The sequence below is a fragment of the Chelonoidis abingdonii genome, chromosome 17 (genome assembly GCF_003597395.2).
Source record: "Chelonoidis abingdonii isolate Lonesome George chromosome 17, CheloAbing_2.0, whole genome shotgun sequence".
Classification (NCBI taxonomy): Eukaryota; Metazoa; Chordata; order Testudines; family Testudinidae; genus Chelonoidis; species Chelonoidis abingdonii.
The window spans coordinates 9,609,426-9,615,100 of NC_133785.1; the positions used below are offsets into that span (position 1 = coordinate 9,609,426).

Sequence of the window (5,675 nt, forward strand, 5' to 3'; positions counted from 1 at the left end):
GGTGCTCTGTGGGATAGCTGCCCACAATGCACCACTCACAACAGCGCTGCAACTGGTGCAAGTGTGGACACACTGCAGCGCTGGTCGCTGTCAGTGTGGACACACTGCAGCGCTGGCCGTACACAGCTGTACGACCACAGCTGTAACTGCCAGCGCTGCAAAACTGTAAGTGTAGACAAAGCCTTAGAAAAGGGAGCTTTGATCAGCAGCTAGTCCAGTTCAGGATCTCACCAGGAGATTGGGGCAGAGTGGAGGTGATGGTTAGCAAGAGGGGTTCCTATGCATGGGATGGTCTCTTCTCCCTGGCCGGCTCCATCCTCAGCTGCTTTCCTCCCCCCTCCCCCCAACATTCTATTTTGTACAGGTTCTTACCCTGCCTTCCTCACTCTAGTATCTGTGAATTAAGCCCCACGTGACTGACGTGTCACATGTGGTTTGTCCTCTCCCTGGGGGCAGAGAGAATTGCACATGTAGTGGAGTGGATTGTTTTGGGACGGTTTTGTTTATTAACAGCACATCCCACTGCTCTGTATTCTTCCCTTGGGGACAGAAGGGAGAGGATCTGTGAGGGATCATCTGGGAACCAACTGGAACCCTCTAACCTGAAATTTTGCTAGCAGGAGGAACTGGTTCTGCCCAGATCAAGTCTCTCCTAGGCCAGCTAGTGCCTCAATGGTTAAGGCCAGTGAAAGATCCAGACATCATGCTGGGATCCACAGATGTTTGGAGAAGCCAAACCCTGACCTCCGGCTACCCCAATAGCTGTTGGATTCCAGGTCAGGCTCTTCTCAAGAACAGCAGTGACTGGGAAAGAGTCACAAACCAGATTTTGGAGACAGTGCCTCAACAGATCCTGCTCCTCCTTTGAACCAATGGGTCCTGAAATGTCAGGCAGGCATCTCTGAATCCAAAGTCTTGTGAGCAGGGCCCATCTCTGGCTGTCTCTCTCTCTGCAGCGCCCAGCCCAATGCCCCCCGTCCCCTCCCGCATGACAGGGCCCTGCCAATCTCGGTTGGGGAGGAGGATGTGCAGTGCCCAGCCCAATGGGGACCTTCCAATCTCAGTTGGAGCCTTGAGGCACTATCATTATGCTACTAATAATGCACACACTGTAATGAGGTCCCAGTCTCAGGCAAGGCATCTGCTCTAATGCACATAGTAAACAACAACACACACAGCTCGTTTTTATCTATGCCACCCAGTGCAGTAAAAGAGCAATCAGCACTCTTTTTCTGACTCCGTTAGTGGCATACTAATTTAATACACAAGAGCTCTGGGCACCTGGGCTTAACTGTGACTCAGGCAGCAAGCAAAATGAGTACGAAGGTCCCAAAGCCACCTGCAGGAATAGATTCAGTGTGACTGACACTCTCCAGTGAGTTTGCAGCCCAGAAGTGAGGGGCACCGACAGCTCTGTCTGTGGGGAGCCCAGCAGTGAGACAGAACTTGGCTGTAAGTCAGAACTGAGGGGTATCAGCAGAGCTGTATGGGGAGTGCAGAACAGGGATAGCACGGGGCTGCAGGTCAGGACGGAGGGCACCCCAGGGCTAGGAAAGCGGTAGGTCAGGATTATGGGACATTGGCAGAGCTGGTGTGGGGGAGAAGAGGATGAGCCCAAGGCTGGGACAGCAGGAAGCTGTAGGTCCAGACTGAGGGCCACTGGCAGACCTGGGTGAAGAGGAAGCTTATCCTGGCCTTGCATTATGCCTCACTCTCTCAAGCGCGACCTTCTCATTTTCCTGTGTGATAAACAAATAATGCCAAGACAATATAAACACAAGCCAATATTTCAAACCATTCTCTAGGAGGTTTCACCCAGTGTCAGCAGCTGAGCAGCAATGGGGAAAAAACAAGAACAACCCTACTGAGGCTCAGCAAAGTCCTGACACCCCAATGCCGGCACTATCCTCCGGTCAGTACTGCAGGCAACAAGCCTGGAATCAAATTTGCAGAGTGCAGAGGAAAACGTCACAGGGGCAAGGAATGACAGGGCCTCAGGGCTAGGAGGGTCCATGATGTAAGCCCAGGACCCCTGAGCAGAGGAACCAGAGTTGAGCAGTGTCAATAATAATACGACATGCTCAGGGAGACATGCCGGGTACACAGGGCCATAGGTGTTCAGTCAGCAGGGGGCAGTCTGAGCCCCAGAGAAGCAGTTCAAGGTGTTAGCAAGGCAGGCTGGTTGCAAACTAGCGCAATGTGTTTGCAAGAAAAAGGATTTGGGACACAATACATTTGCAGTGCAAACCACTTGCAATACAGTGCAAACATCCACAAAGCCACCTCGTTATCCTCCTCAAACTCTCCTTTGCCATGACACTCACAAAACACTTGACTACCATTATGTTGGCGGGCTGGGACAACAGCCTATCATGCTAACTTGGATTATCTCATTATTTCCTTGTGCTCCTCCCCTGTCTGTCTGTATCACCTGTTGTCTCATCTTATACCTAGATTAGAAGTTCGTTGGGGCAGGGTTCAGCTTTATACCATGTCTAGCACAATGGGGTCCTGATCCATGACTGGGACCTGTAGTATGACCACAGTACAAATAACTCACCCACCAAGCATTCACAACACATTGTGTTGGCGATACAAAGCATTCTTGACACTTTAACACAACAACACATTGCATCTGCAACACCGTTCAACGGGGTCCGACAGCAACCTCACTCAACGTGTCTGCAACACATCACAAAAGGTTCACAAAACGCCCCGCAAAGCAACACAACACTTGCATAATACAACATAGGGCAACATTTCCCTACTCAACACACTTGCAAGGCCACACATTTGCAATGCAAGGGTGTCAAAAAGCAACTCAACACAGGTTAACTGGAAGTTAACCAGGGCAGGGAAACTGCAGCATAGAGAGGGCTCTGCCCCAGGCTTCCCTTGCAAATGCTTGCTTCATTCAAGATTAAATTCACTCAAAAGCAGTTACAAAAACTCTGCCTGCACAGATGACTAAGTGTTAAGCTATGGCTTGGATCCCCTCCACCCCCACCATCTCCTCTTGAAATACGTACTTCCGTGAAAGGGAAAAAGGCAACACCACAAACCCACACCCAAAAATTACTTGCACGTAGTTTCTTTCCACTGCCAGTGAGTGGAAAACAGAGCTACTCAGTCTGCACTCCCCACCCTGCCCTCAGTCAGGAAATCCAGGCCTGGTTCACATTAAGTAAGCAGGGGATGGCAGAAGGGCTCCTTGCACCATCCAACATAATTTACTAGTTCCCAATGCAGTGCTGGGAAAACAGCCCGATGTTTCATAAGCAGCTAATCATGCCTCACCTCAACTGTTCTTCAAGACAGCATAGGAGTTGGCACACATGATAGAGAGATGTAGGTAGGGACAGACATGGAAATGGATGGAGATATGATGTAAACTATCACCTCACAGGGGGACTGGATGTCAGGACTGAGGAACATCAGCGGAGCTAGGTGAAAGGAAAGACTGCCCAGTCCCTGCCTGCATCATACTTGCCTCTGCCACCATCTCATAGAAAGATCTATCTACCTTTCTGTGGTACTTACAGAGCCCTCATTACCTTAGACATCTCATAATCTTCAGACATGCCCTGTGACGCAAGACAGTGCTATTATTTCCATTTTATAGATTGGAAAACTGAGGCACGGGGCAGTTAAGTGACTTGCCCAAGGTTACTGAGGGTGCTTGTGGCCAAACAGGGATTTGAACCCAGGTCTCCCTAGCACCATACCTTCTGGATTATCTTTCCTCTATATTCCTTCTTCCTCACTGGATTAGGTTATAGGGCTTAGATAGCCTCTAGAGACTGATTCTGAGAAAGGTGACAGAAGATCCAGCAGTTATGGGGTCACTTGATCCCCAGATGCTTAGTGGGCATGAAGCAGCATGGTTTAGAGCCTTGGACCCAAATATATGGTCCCATCCTAATGTGACAGTGGAAAAGGCACTTTCAATACCACCACAGCCCTTGGCCGAGTCTCTGCATGGCGCTATCCCATCGATGCTAGCAGTCAAACCACTTTCAGCCTCACTTACAGCCATCATCAGCCAGAGGTCATGTTCCTTGGGCAAATGAGGGTCAAACACTATAACCTCACATCCTTCTCATCCCCTTCTAATCCCTTTACGTTCCTGCCTCCTGGGTGTGGGGGCAAAGACTGTAGGGAAAGATCCTGCCTCAATAGGGTGTGGGGGAAATAAGGCTACAGGGAACAATCCTGCCCTAATGGGGTGGGGGGGACAAAGAGCTGCATTCTCCCCATTTCACAGATGGGGAAACTAAGGCACAGAGAGAAGTGATCTGCCTAAAGTCACCCAGCAGGACAGTGACAGAGCCGGGAAACAAACATAGGTGTCCTGATTCCCAAGCAATTGGTGTATCCAACAGACCATGTGTACCAAGTGGCACTCCGTGTTCCATTGCAGAATCAGGCCCAGTTACATACATATATAGACTGCAAAGTGCTTCAAGGACTCTAGTTGTGCTCGTATAAAGGGGGCCTTTCATCCAGGGAGAGGGCATAGAGTCCTCAGCCAACTCTACCTAAGTACAGTCACCTATACCCAGGTCCTGATGTAGGGTGGTCATGGGGACACTATAGAAATACATATAGTTCCTGCTCTGTATACTGAGGTGCCTGCTCTAGTCAGCTCCCTAGTACTGTATAAGCACCTTATGGTCTCCTCTCTCTATGGGGGACCCTGTGACTTGCCCCTCTCTCTACATATAGGGGACCCTATAGCCCCTTTTCCTCTCTGTGAACCACACATGCCCTCTCCCTATAAGGGAACACATGGACTTATTTTTCTCTATATATAAGGAATCTTCTTTCTCTATAGGGGATCGCGTCTCTCTGGGGACCCTATATCCCCGCCTCTCTCCGTAGGGAACCCCTCTGCCCCCTCCATAGGGAATCCCAGCCCCAGAGGGGAAGCCGTAGCCCCGCCCGCCGTCTCCAAGGGAGATTCCCTCACCATAGGAGACCCTTATACCCCCTTCGCCATACGGGGGCCCAGGCTACCCGGACGGGGGGAGGGGGCCCCATTACCGGCCGCCTCCAGCTTGACACCGTTCGCTGCTGCCGCCACCGCGTAGGGATCAACATGGAGCCGCCTCCACCACGACCACCCCGCCCCGCGGGGCCAGGATGAGATGGGCGAGGCCAACGCCCGGCGGGAGGGGCAAAACAGAAAGCCGGCCGATCGGCGAGGCATGCCGGGAGATGTAGTCCCTTTGAACTCCCCTCTGGTACATTTCAATAAACTGTGGTGCCTGTGGACTACAAGTCCCAGCAACCGCCGCGGCGGGCACTCTCCCTCCATGGGGAGGTATACGCCGGGAAATGTAGGCCAGCCCTAGTCCTCCCCTGGGGTACCCGTAGGTGTCCATGGACTATGGCTTCTAGCAGCCTCCTCGGGAGAGTAACTCCTTCACACCCAAGGGTCGCATGTTGTGGACTGGTGCTGCTTTGAGCCCCGTGCCACCCAAAGCATTCCCAGAGCAGAGTACAGGCGGATGCCCAGGCTTCTAGAGCAAGAGAGGGTGCTTGGCCCCTTGGGGCACAAGGCTGGAGCACAGCTGACTACCAGGTACTGGTGGAGTTTTGCAGAGAGGGCTGTGTATGAAAGGAGCATCATCTACAAAGACAGGTGAGCCCTGCCCTGCAGCCTGTGTATGGCC

At 51.7% G+C, this 5,675-nt stretch overlaps 1 protein-coding gene across 2 annotated transcripts in view; it reads right to left on the bottom strand.

Annotated features, from left to right (window-relative positions):
- Positions 1-5,127, bottom strand: part of ATL3 (atlastin GTPase 3) — a 23,950-nt gene extending 18,823 nt beyond the window's left edge. Inside the window, exon 1 of one of the 2 annotated variants that reach the window (XM_032804136.2) lies at positions 5,044-5,127. The gene's annotated coding sequence lies outside the window, so the exon portion shown is untranslated. Of the gene's footprint in view, positions 1-4,969 lie in introns of both variants that reach the window. The other variant, XM_032804137.2, reaches the window with a different exon arrangement.
- Between the last annotated feature and the right edge of the window lie 548 nt (positions 5,128-5,675).